Below are 12,885 nucleotides of genomic sequence, written 5' to 3'. Positions count from 1 at the left end.
ACGTGTAACACGAGCTGGGTCCAGCAACTGAATGCCCCCAAGTTGCGCACCTCTGGGACCCACTAAGTGTAAGCACTTGTCCCAGGGAAGCAGCTGATGCACACAAGAGACCACCCAGAGTTGTTTCTAGAACTAATAGATAGTAAGGAACAAGTCGTAACGCTTTCCTAGGTCCTTCAGGTTTAGCATCATAATTTTATTTTTCCTATCCCAAAATACACTCAGTGGAAAAATAATTTTAAAGCTGCCTTTCCTATCCTTAAGTTCCCTTTAATTTGTCAAATTGTATTAATTCACATACTCCTGTTCTTTCAATTTTACTTACTCCTGTTGTCTGACCTTAAAACTTCCCAAGAACTCAAGTAAGTAGAACGCCCTGCAAAACTAAGCATTTAAATATGAAGGACTGGGGATTCTCTTCCGTGTTCTAGGGTGCATACCAACTCACAGCACAGGTCACAGTCACGCATTCTAGGTTCAAGTCCCAAGCTGAGCCGTCCCAAGGCCACGTTCTCTGAGAGGCTGCACACGTGTGGACCGCTCACACACCAATGCTACCAGCTGTGGGCCGCAGGCCGCACAGCTTCCAGTGCCCATGCCAGAGTGGGGGATGTGAGCGGCTGCCCATGCGCCCGTGCAGAGCTGTGCTGAGCGCAAGAAGGCTTCTGGAAAAAAGGGGAAAAGTAAAAATACCACTGGCTGTGTGCAAGCTTATTGTCTGTTCAGAGTGGCTCCAGGGAGAAAAATCCAGCAGATTCTTTAAGTCAGAGCTGCATGCATGTGGGGTCTACATGCACATTACCATGAAGGACAGGAATCCCAAGCCAAGAAATCCCATTTTAAAAGGTCAATGAGGTCCAGTGTGGTGGTGCACACCTGTAATCTTAGCACTTGGGAGGCTGAGGCAGAAGAATCATTTTGAGTTCAAGGCCAGCCTGGGCCACATAGAGTCAAAGCCCAGTCCGAACTACATAGGGAAACCCTGTCTCAAAGACATGACAGAAGGCTGGGGTTATAGCTCGGCAGCCTAATTGTCTTCCTGGCAAGGGCAAGGTCCCAAGTTCAATCCCCAGTACAAAAACAAAACAAAAACTTTCAAAGACAAGACAGAAAAATCAGTATCTGGGGCCTCAGAGAAGCAAATGCAAAACTGTACTACCAGGGGCTTCTGCACCCACCCAGAAAAAATTGTCTTGTGAAAATTGTTCTCTGCCTGGGGTCGGCGAGGCCTGGCTGGGCAGGCAGTGGGCCTGGGGGTCTCTCTGCTGGCTGGGGGCCGAGCTGTGCGAGCCATGTGCAGGGCTGGGGCACCGTGAGTCCTGCAGCTCGCTCGGGTGCAGCCTGGTCCCCCTGGCCATGCGCAGGTACTGTGCTCTCTGCCCGCGCCAGTACCTGAGTAAGGAAGTGGCTCAAGCACAGGCCGCATGCATCGTCCAGGGCTGAGGCAGAGGGATGCTCAGAGCAAAGGAAGAAAGAGGAAAGTGAACGAGGGAAGGAAACAAGCAGAGGACCTACAACTGAGTGTCAGGCAGAAGCAGGAGCTGGGGACGTGAACACCGATCCTCACGCCCAGCCTATCTGGTCTGCAGGAGAAGCAGTCTCATCTGTCATGTGGTTAAAATACAAGACTTGCTTTTCTTCCAGCCGTGCAGGCAGCAAACACTGCCTCAGCTTGCACGTGGCCAGGCTGTGTCCCTGGTCCCTGCCTTATCCCCGGGAGCGGAAAATCACCAGCAGCTTCGCCTCCTGCACCCAGCACTCACGAAGCGTGACGTGGACAGGCGAATCCCTGTGAAGCCAGGGTTTTCCAACTGTGGCAGCACCAGGGGCTGGGACAGAAGGCAGGAGGGAGGGAGACAGGGAGAGAGGAGCAAAGATCCGTGTTGATGTCCACGCAGGAAGGCAGGCTCTGAGAAGGGGCAGACATCCCCTCCAAAGGTTTAGCAGGCTGTTTCCCACTTCAGTGTCCCCAAGCCGCTCTGTCCTGAGGTCAGCGCTTCCATGGAGCTGTAAGGGTGAAGCTGAAGACAGCTATCAGTTTCAAACCCAGGACAGCGGAGACACAGGAAGGCCCCGAGGAAAAGCATAGCGAGGGGTCTTGCGGGAGAGCCTCAGAAACATTTTATAAGCATCTTACGATACAGTCACAATCTCCTTAGCCTGGAAACTGGACCTTGGGATCACCAGACAGAACTAAAATGATAAGATGCCTTCCTACCTGAAAGCTGAACATTTCCAGTAGATGTTCAAACCTTTAATGATAAATAATTTTTTTAAAAAATAAGTCAAGAAACTAGAACTTAGAAAGAAAAAGCCACATAATAGCTGAAACATGTCAGTAGCATGTATAGAAATCATCGTACATTGTTGTGTGGTTGGACTACGAAGTAAAGATATTATTTATCATGTAGAGATGTTATATTGAGATATAAGTAATCTCGCATTGTGGCTGCAGAGCTACAAACAAAATAGGAGTTAGGAGAGTTGAAGTGTGAGAACACTGCATGAGGACTCCGGCGCAGCGCAACCTCTGGAACTGCTCCTCGCTTCTGTGACAGCTGCAGTCCTGGAAGTGAGCCTGTGCCTGGTCCCCACAGGAAGCGTGGGACAAAGACAGGGCTCAAAACAGGAGCCAGGTCCGGGCAGCTCCCTTTAAATGAAATGGAAAAATTTCAGAATGTGTTTGTTTCTATATTTTTAAAAGCAATGTAGAACCCAGGCATCGTGACGGGCTCTGTAATCCCAGCTCGCCGGGAGGCTGAGGCAGGAGGATCACAGGTTTGAGCTCAGCCAGGGCAACTTAGATACATACAAAGCCCCTGCTTTAAAATAAAAAATAAAAAGGGCCAGGAGATGGCTCAATGCATTCACATTTTAGTACTGGGGGGAATAATACACATAGAGATCAGACAAATCACCAGAAAGACACACACTGCCCCCCTAGCCACCTGCTGAGGACCAGGGAGTGGCAGATGGGTTGGACAGCTGTGTGCCAGGCTCCACGGGCAGGGGCAGGGGTCTGGGCAGAGCCCGCAGAGCTGGGTGCCCACCTGAGGGGACATAGGAGCTCCACAGAGCAGCTGAGTGTCACAGCAGAGGATAACAGAGTGGGGATCCAGGTCCAGGGACTCCCCCCTCTCCCTGCACGGGGCTAATGAGGTGAGCTACAGCCATCCGCAGTGGTAAAAGTCACTCTGAAGGCCAAGCTCAGGTGCATGAGAGACAGCACAGCGCTATGTGGCCTCCCCACCAGCCACCCCCACCTTGTTCCTCTTCCCACCTTGGCGCTGAAGCCTGAACAGGGCTCTCCAAGCCCCACATAGTGGCCAGATGTCACCCAACTCCCTGCCTCACGCTGCAGCCTAGGCTGGCCTCGTGCTTGGCGCCATCCTCCTGCCTCAGCCTCTCGAGTGCCGGGATCACAGGTGTGCACCACCCCGCCCAGCTCCTTTGGCTACTACAAATACACTGCTTAAACACTCGTGTACAACTGAGAAAAAGAAAGTGGACCTAAAACTGCATTTTTTATCTTGGGGATTTTCTGCTTAGTGTACTTGGACCTTGGCGGACCACAGGTAGCTGAAGCCTGGAGAACTGAAACCAACAAACAGGAGCTGCCAAGGTGGAATCCCCCCACCTACAAGCAGAAAGGCAGCTGAGATGGGGCCGAGTGTTAGCCAGAGTCCTCTGGGTTTATGTTCCACAGCAGTGCTGGTCACCTGCTTCCCTTCCTCTGCCTCCTCGGTCAGCTTACTTTTTTTGTTTGTTTGTTTGTTTGTTTTGTTTTAAGTTTTTTTTTTAGGTGGGAACTCACTATGCAGCTCAGGTTGGCCTTGAACTTGCAGTGATCCTCCTGCCCCAGCCTCCAGAGTGATCGCAGCTGTGCCTCAGCATACTTTAACTTCGTTCCTCCTGAGTAGGAATCCTGGCCCTTGGAGATCAGCAAAGTCATCACAGAAGATCTGCAGAGCAGGCCTGACAACCAGGCCCCAAAACAGTCCCGTTCCCCCCCCGTCCCCCCCACCCGCTGTGGCAGAGATAGCCCTGGGGCTTCAAGCTGGGATTCCTCTGGTGCAGCAAACCTCCCAGGGCCGCAGAGCTGGGCCCATGCAGGAGACCCCCACACAGCCAGCTCCAGCTCCAGCCATCGGGAAGAGGAGGGAAGGTTGCTCGGGTGACAGGAGTGGGATCCACTGGACCACCTGCTCTCCCCTCCCCCCACCCGCCCACTGCCCCCAGTCCTGCGCTCACCCCCCACACCTCCACCCCACCCCGTTGTCACTGTCCTCAGCCCCTCCCACCCTGCTTGGGTTTCTGCCACCAATGGGTAATGGGCCCACACCTCTGCCCTCTGTGTGAAAATGAACCTTCCTTCCCAGGCATCTGTCATGTAGCAGAAAGTTGAGTGAGTGACTTGAAAGATTAGTGATGTACCTCTGGCTTCAAAAAGCTCAAGGGGAGGATTTGGGATGTTTTCCCCTGAAAGAACTGACCAGTGTTGGTAAAGAATCAATTTAAGTTTTTTTAAAAATCAGGAAAACCAAACATGGTAGTAAGCCGCTGTAATCTCAGCACTCTGGGAGGCTGAGACAGAAAGATCACAAGTTCAAGGCTGTGAGATTTAGAGAGACCCTGTCTCAAAATGAAAAGCAAATGGGCTGGGGATGTTGTACACTGCAAAGGCCCTGGCTGAATCTCCAGCACCAGAGCATAAATTAGGACAAAACCAGGAAAAAGAGCCCGGCAGAGTGCACTGCCTTCTGCCCTTCCCGCCCTGCCTTGTGTGCCTGTGGTTCCTCTCAGAGGTCTGAGAAGCAGGCTCCTGAGACCCCGCATGGCAGAGTCTCCTGAAGTGTGGGCAGCCAGGGCCGCAGGGTCTGGGATCCTCTCCTTCAGCTGCCTAAGCATTCCCCTGCCAGGATTTATGGTCATGGAATATGCTTTGAGTGGGACAGGCTTTTCTGGTCCCTAAGGGAGCAGGCAAGCCCTGGGGCCGTTCACATCTAGTGATTGCGCCTGGCATGTAGATGGGTAAACTGAGGCTCTGGCGCGGAGCCGAGGCAGCGTCCAGGACGCCAGCACCCTGGTCTCTCCATGCTGGTGGAGAGCCACACTCCTGGCTCTGTGGGCCACAGCAGTGCTAGCCTTGAAAATCCCAGGGCAGAAAGGGGGAATCTGCCTGTGATAGCCAACTTCCGTCAACCGAGGCCAAAGACAGTTGCGCCACCACACTCAGCCCAGCCTGGAATCCCAGTGTTCTGGAAGCTGAGGCAGGAGGAGCGCTTTGAGCCTGAGGTCAGCATGGGCTACACAGCCAGACCTTGTCTCAAAAAGACAAAAAGAACCCCAAGCCTCCAGTTCCCTGGAGCCTCCCCAGCCTATTGCTGTCATCACAACGACCCTGCAGAGGTGCAGGGGCAGACCGGCCAGGGCTGCTCCTGAGGGGCTGCAGGCGGGCGCCCCATCCAAGAAGCGGCCCCAGGGCTGCTCTGCTCTTCACCTTGGCTGGCCGTGAGCCTGGGGACAGCAAGCATGGGGACTCAGCCTCCCTTGGCAGGGAGCCGGCCTGTCTCAAAAAGCCATGGCACAAAACAAAAAATAATATAAAATAAAACCACATTTCATTTTAACAAAGGCCTCAGAGTCCAAACCCAGGGCCCACAGCAGGGGCAAGAGAGTCCAGGCTGCTCAGGGGGAGCCTGCTCAGGGTGAGGACAGTACCTGGAGGGCGGAGCGCAGCCACAGGGGCGCAGGCGATGCCAGCCACAATGCCAGCCACACTGCCTGCAGGGAGTGGCAGGAAGCGGGGACTCAAGGGACAGGGAGGACAGGAAGAACAAGCAGGGAAGAGCAGGGTACAGATGTAAGGGAGGGATGGAGGAGATGCGAGGGACACGAGGACAGTCACAGGGACCTCAGCCAGAGACAGCAGGTGTGAGGGAAGGGAAAGCCAGGAGGAAACCAGCCATGCCTGGGCTGGGCTGCAGTGAGCTCAAGGGTTCCATCTACGTGGGACCCCGTTTGCCTGGTGGGAGTGCAGAAGATCTGCTCATCCAGCTCTTGGTTCCCTTGAGAACTCTATGGCCTTTGTCTTACTTGAAATTCAGATCTGAAGGGCTCCTGGGCGAGGCAGTGCATGCCTGTGATACCAGCACCTGGAGGCTGAGGCGGAAGGATCGCCATGAGTTCAAGGCCAGCCCGGGCTATCCAGTGAGTTTAAGGCCCACCTGAACTAGGCAGTGAGACTCTGTCTCAAAAAAAATTTTTTTTTCCCTAGAAAGTTCTTCATGTTTATTTTTTGTTTCTTTATAGTGCTGTATTGTGAGATATTTAAAACAAACAAGAAACTTTTCTTAAAAAGCAGAACCTTGAAAGAAACCCAGACAAGACTCCTGCCTGCTGAGAGATGACCGCCTTTTGGTTGGGAGGCGAGCATGCTCCCCAGATCTACCCTGCCTTTGGGGCTGGGCCCGCATCAGCTTTCTCTTCCACCCCTCAGCCCATGGCTGATCTCTCTTGCTGACGCAACAAGCGATGGCCGGCCCTGGGCAGCGCCGGCTCCCTGCTCTGTCACTGACACACATGTTGGTGGCTTTCAACAAGGGCCGAGGTGGCCTTGGTGAGTTCCAAGGGACCAGTTCTCCTTGTGAGACATGGAGATGATCAGGGCACCTCCCTCTTGGAGGGCCCCAGGGGACAAGCTCAGAGCCCTGCGGACCACAGGCTAGGAGGACATTTGTTGTCGCTGTTCTTATTGTTATTATTAATTACCAATCAGTGACAGCCGCCGGCAGAGGAGCCACAGGGGCTGCGGCCTCGATGTTCTGAATACACGGGCCATGAGGGACAAATGGGACTTGCCCACACCTGTGTGTATTTACCCTTCTGTTTGTTTTCTGTGGTGTGGGGACCAGAGTCAGGGCTTGGTAGCTGCGAGATACCAGCTCTACCTACTGCCCCATGCCTTTAGCCCCACATCAGTAGGGATTTAAATGTTCCACCTTTTGTGATGCAAAGTCTGCCTGTGCAGGCCAGGCTGGCCTCCAGCTCTTGGCGACCCTCCCGCCTCAGCCTCCTGGAGAGATGGGATTATAGATGTGCACTGCTGTGCCCGGCTGGCTGCTCCTTATGACTGTGGGAAAAACTCCTTTGTGGTTTTGTTTGTTTTTGTAAATTACTTGCAAAAATACGAACACAAAATGTTAAACAATACAACTGAAAGAGAGGCCACGATCCACTTCCTCCACAGCCAGAACTGGAATATATCAGCCCCAAATTCCAGTCCAGAGCAGCTAACATATACAGCGGAGTATGACTCTGTCATGACGGAGGACAGAGTGTGGCCTGCAGGAAAAGGGACCCTCCTCGAGGCCATAATGTGATCTGAGACAAGCCAGACGCACAGGCTGAGGTGCAGGGGGGCTCTCTCCTACAAGAAACCCTAAGTGTGAACACATTCAAGAACGGATGAAGGGCCGGCCAAACAGCTCAGCGGATTGAAGCACCTGCAAGCAGGCACAGGGGCTGGGGTTCGATCCCCAGGCCTGCCATGCTGGCCCTGCCAACGGGGCCCGCTGAGACTGGGCGTGGGGGCATGCGCCTGTAATCCCAGCCCTTGGGAGGCTGTAAACAGGTGGATCACTGCGATCTACTAGTGAGACCCTGAACACCCTGTAGGTCCTTCCCTAAAATACCAAAAAAAAAAAAAAAGAACAAATGAAAAACAGATGATCTAGGAAATGGAGGCAGATCCTTTGCAAATGGGAAGGGGTGGGGAAGGGACAAGGCGGGATATGGTAGGAGGCAGGGTTGGGGCTCTGGCTGCTTGGGTCCTGATTCCACAAGGTGCCGGAAATAAAAGAGAATTGGGAGAAGCAAACCACATTCCCCTCGGCGCTGAAGGGCCGCTGCTCGGGCCCAGGGGTTCTCAGCTGGCTCAGTGTCTCCGGAAGGTGTCTCGCCCACATTATTATAGCTGTGGATAGAGTTCATCTTGGCACATTTACAAAAGCAAAAGATGTTTCTGCCCTGTGTCCAAACCCTGGTCTCTGGCCTCTTCAGACCCCCTCCTTCTTCCATCTTCTCTTCTGTTTAGTGAAGAATCAAATGGTTATCACCTTTTGTAAATTTAAATAAATTTCATATTTCTGGGCCCCAAAGAAAGCTCAGCCATCTAAGCACCTGCTTAAGCACAAAGACCCAGGTTCAATCCCTGGTACAGCACGCGCTGAGCTGGTCACCAAAACCAGGCGAGGTGGCCCACACCTGTAAGCTCAGCTCTTGGGAGGCTGAAGACAGCTGGATCGATATGAGTCCAATCCATGTAATGAGACCCTGTAGACCCTGTAGATCCTGTACTAAAATGCAAAACAATAATAATAATAAATTTTATATTTCTCTTCTGTAATCCCATACTCCTACCTCTTTTACAGGGCTTTATAAATTGATTCACATTTTTTCCCATAATTTTATTAAGAAATAAATAGCAATGAGACAGTTTCAAATCAAATTGTTAGAACAGTTCCAATAAATATGTTGCATACTCTCGTCCTAGTGGTTATTTGCTGTACAAGATGCAGACATGATATCCTATTTACAAACACTATTAGAACAAAGCCCTCTATTCATTAAGAGAATGTAACTATATATCTATCCTAACCATTTTGAATACACAGATATAAAATGGACATTTGTCTGTATCCCCTTTTTTGTTTAGTTCTGTCATTTGAATATTATAGGTGTGTTAACTCACCTATAAGAAGTAAAGCCATGCTGTTATGTTGAGCTGTAGAGGACTCTTGCCAACAACTTCTGGCACTGCCAGTCAAGCGGAAGACCCAATAGTATTATGGACTACTGGACTCTTTTAGAATATTTTGCTGATTCACATTTTTAAAAAGTACATGCACTGCTAAATCTGGCATAGCGGCACACCCTGTAATCCAAGCGTTCAGAAGGCCGAGGCAGGAGGATTGCCCTCAGTGAGGCCAGCCTGGAATACATTGTGAGTTCAAGACCAGCCTGAAGTGCACAGAGTCTGCCTCAAAACAAAACCCCAAATTAGCTAATGAGCTAATTCTTGGCTCGCCCCTTTGAGACGCAGGGATGGATGTTCCCCTGTGATTTCTGTACGAGCTGCTCCTGGCTCCTTTGAGTGTTCTACTCCAGCTCTTCTAAAGCACGGCTGCAACCTGCCTGAAACCACCTCAGGTGTCAACACGGAGCACCCATCCAGGACACTGCATCCCTGCTCTGCCCTCACGCTCCCAGCATCTTGGGGTCCGCACGATGAGTCACAGCTGCAGACGCACAGACCGTGCACCTGCTCGGTGGCCCTCCAGAGCCAAGGCACTGTTGCAAGAGACATCACCACTTGCCTTTGGTGGCATTGCCTGTGCGGTGGGCCAGGAAGGACACCGAGCCAGGGCCATAGCCGAGAGCAGTGCAGATCCAGCGCTGCCCGGAGGTGGGTGTAGGTGAAGCTGGCTTCATGACCCAGAATCTGCAGGCATGGAGATTTTTTGAAAGTGGAGCTACATTTTTTTGGAGACCTGTCTTGAATCTTTTTTTTGTTTTTATTTTTTTAATTTTTTTTTTTTTTTGAATCTTTTTATAAACAAAGGAGGCTCAGACTCTCACGCCTGCTGAGCCTCCAGATTTCTGGGCTCCTACTTGGTGCCAGGCACTGCTGTGTGGCCCCAGTACACCTTTGCAGCAAGAAGCACAACCAAGTGAGTGCCCAGCTGGGAGGCTGCGGCAGGAGGGTCGCTTGAGCCAGGAATTTGGAGTTGGCTTAGATAGCAGTGTGAGCCCCTCTGAAACAAAGAAAAGCCTTCCAAAGCAGAGAGTCCATCTGGACCCAAGCATACCCCTGTAGCAGCAACAAGGAATGCGTGAGCAAATGGGCCTTAAGTTGGACATGGCAGCTCAGAAGCAAGCAGATGAGTCAATCTTGCCTCAGCCACCATCTGATCTCAGTCCGCAGCCTTTCCGCTGTGATCCCCACTCCTGGTACTGACTCCCACCACAATCCAGGGGTCACATCAAAGCCCCCAGCTGGCCAGCCATGCAGCTCACAGTAGGAACCCAGAAAACTCCAGGAATGGGTGGAAGGCTTGGAAGGAACAGCTCAGGTCTGCAACCCCAGCCTGGTCCGCTCTGCTTTCTTGTTCAAAGTAATGCATGAATCTGCTTCCTGGAGCCCAGCACAGGTGCAAGGCTGTGGTCCTGAGGATGAAGCAAGAAGTTGCTGTGAGTTCAAGGCCACCCTGGGCTACACCGTGAGACCTGCTCTCAAAATACTAAAAATAAGTACATGAATAAAAAGCCACTTCCTGCCAGCCCAGGGCCTGAGCTTCCTTCTTGTCACATTCTCTCATGCCGACTCCTCCCCCCCTACCCCTCCCCTTACCCCCGCCCCCACCCCTGCCCTGCTGCCTGCTGTCTGTCCTTCTTCCTTATCTTTCCTTCCCAGCTAGAACAGGAAGTCTTCACATCCTGTGACTGTGCTCGGGAGGAGGCTGGGTGGGTGGGGTGGCCAGTGCTGTCTACAGTGACATAGGGTGGGGACAGCAGCTGGGACATAGGACCCCAACCCCCCCCCACCTGTTCCCCGACTTCTTCTCTCCCTCCCAGAAGGGAAGACTCACAAAGCAGCCACCACAACCTAAACCCGGCTCCTTTCTCACAGAAGCTCATGGAGAAGGCTGCTGGCAGCACACAACTACAGTCCCAGCTCTCAAGAGGCTGAGGCAGGAGGATCTCTATGAGCTCCAGGCCAGCCTGGCTTATATAGTGAGACCCTGTCTCAAAAACCTGTAAGCCAGCCAGCCTGGGGGCTGCTACAGCTCAGCTGCAGATCATGTGGCACATACACAACACACACACACACACACACACACCCTACCGCCACAAACACATGCTCAGAGGATGGGGTGTGCATGGAGGCCACCGAAGAGCAGAGCTCCATGCTCAGCTATTTCTCCTGCTCCTTAACTTGCCATACACAACCCTCTCCGCCCCTCCAGCTCCAAGGAGCGTAGTGAACCTGGGAAAAACAGGCCACTGTGTGGCCCTGAGGACACTGTGGGTCCTGGCCGCAGGCTGCAGGCGTCAGAACCCTGAGTTTCTCCAGAGACCCTGGGAAACTCAAAGAAGGCTCTAAAAATACAAAGATGTGTTCCGTAATGGATTAATTCTCCCCTGTGAAATAAAGGCATGCACACACACACACACACACACACACACACACACACCTGTACATGCTCCCCTTGCCTGAGACCAGCATATTCCACCCGAACTTGTGTAATACACACACACACACACACACACACACACACACACACACACCTGTCTCCCTTTGTAGTCCAGGCTGCCCTGCAACTCACAGTGTAGCCCAGGTTGGCCTCAAACTCATGACAATCCTCCTGTCTCTGCCTCCTGAGTACTAGGATGATTACCGCCATTATCTGACTTTTCTTTTGCCCTCAAAGCCAGTCCTTTCCTAATGTTAGTTATTCACTTGTGTTTTGTGGATAATTATGATTACAGAACCTTTAAGAGTGTGTGTGTGGTGCTGGGGATTGAACCCGGGACCCTCACACTTAATTATGTGCCTGGCCCTTTTTCCTCTTGAGAAGCCTGCTTGTTCATTTTCTCAGCTGGACAGCTCCCAGGTGCTGGGATTACAGTAGGCTACAGTCTCCAGCAATAGTAAATTTTCAGATGTTCTCCCAAAGCCTCATAGTGCTTGGATCGTGGGTGTGAGTACTACACCCGTCCTGGGGCAGGCGTCCTGCACACAATTTAAGGGCGAGAAAAAAGCTTGCTCCTGCTCCTCCCCTTTTGCTCTTGCTGTTTTGCTGTTTTCTGCTGCCATGAACTGCTGCCCTCTGCCATGTGCCAACCTGCCTTGGAGCCAGCTGAGTACGGACTGAAACTTCCACAAAGTGTTAGCTAAATAAACCTTTCCTTCCTTAGTTTGGGAGGTCAGGTAACCAAGACACTGCCATTGGTCCATGTTGGTAGTCATGGTTCAGTGCACGACAATTTGATTATCCGCTGTCCCCAAATGGGATGTGCGGATCGCCTCTGGCTATCTGCACTTAGCAATTAGCCGCAATGTCCCCACGTGTCTCCAAGCGCACTTGTCTCGGTTACTTTTCTCTCATGGCTGGGACAAAATACCCAACGCCCAAAATTAAGGAAGGAAAGGTTTATTTGGCTCACAGTTTGTGGACGTTTCAGTCCATACTTGGCTGGCTTCAAGGCAGAGCGGCACATGACAGAGGGCAGCAGTTCATGGTGGCGGAAAACAGCAAAGAGTGGAGGGAGGAGCGGAAGCAACAACAGCAGCAGCAGAGGCAGAGAAGGCTACCTGCCCCTGGGTGGGTGTACTACCCACACCCATAATCCCAGCATTGGATCATGAATTAATCACAACCCCTAGAAGTCCACCCCATGACTGTATGAGGCTTTGGAGGACAACTAGATACAAACCATGACAGCACTTGTGTGTCTAAGGCTGCAGCCAATGGGTCTTCATGTGTGTGCATTCAAATTTCTGGTGACACCAAACTGGTTTCTGAAATTGTTACAGCCAGAGTGGCCATGCATACCTGTGACCCCAGCTCTCTGGGAGGCTGAGACAAGAGGACTGCAAGTTGAAGCAAATCCACAGATTCTGGATTCTAATCTTTGATTACATCTTGCAAATCCAATCTGCTAGGGTACTGCTTCTTACAGTTTGTGTCTGGTTTGGGAGTCTCACCAGGGCTGGCCTTAAACCAGCACTCCTATCCCAAGATCTCACCTGGCGGGGGTTACAGGTACGTGCCGCTGCACCCAGCTTTGGGCTACATTTAGGGTTTGGAGTGCAGGGGACTG

This window comes from Octodon degus, unplaced genomic scaffold (genome assembly GCF_000260255.1).
Source record: "Octodon degus isolate 3935 unplaced genomic scaffold, OctDeg1.0 scaffold00075, whole genome shotgun sequence".
In the NCBI taxonomy this organism is placed as follows: domain Eukaryota; kingdom Metazoa; phylum Chordata; class Mammalia; order Rodentia; family Octodontidae; genus Octodon; species Octodon degus.
Note: the sequence above shows the minus strand (reverse complement) of the source record.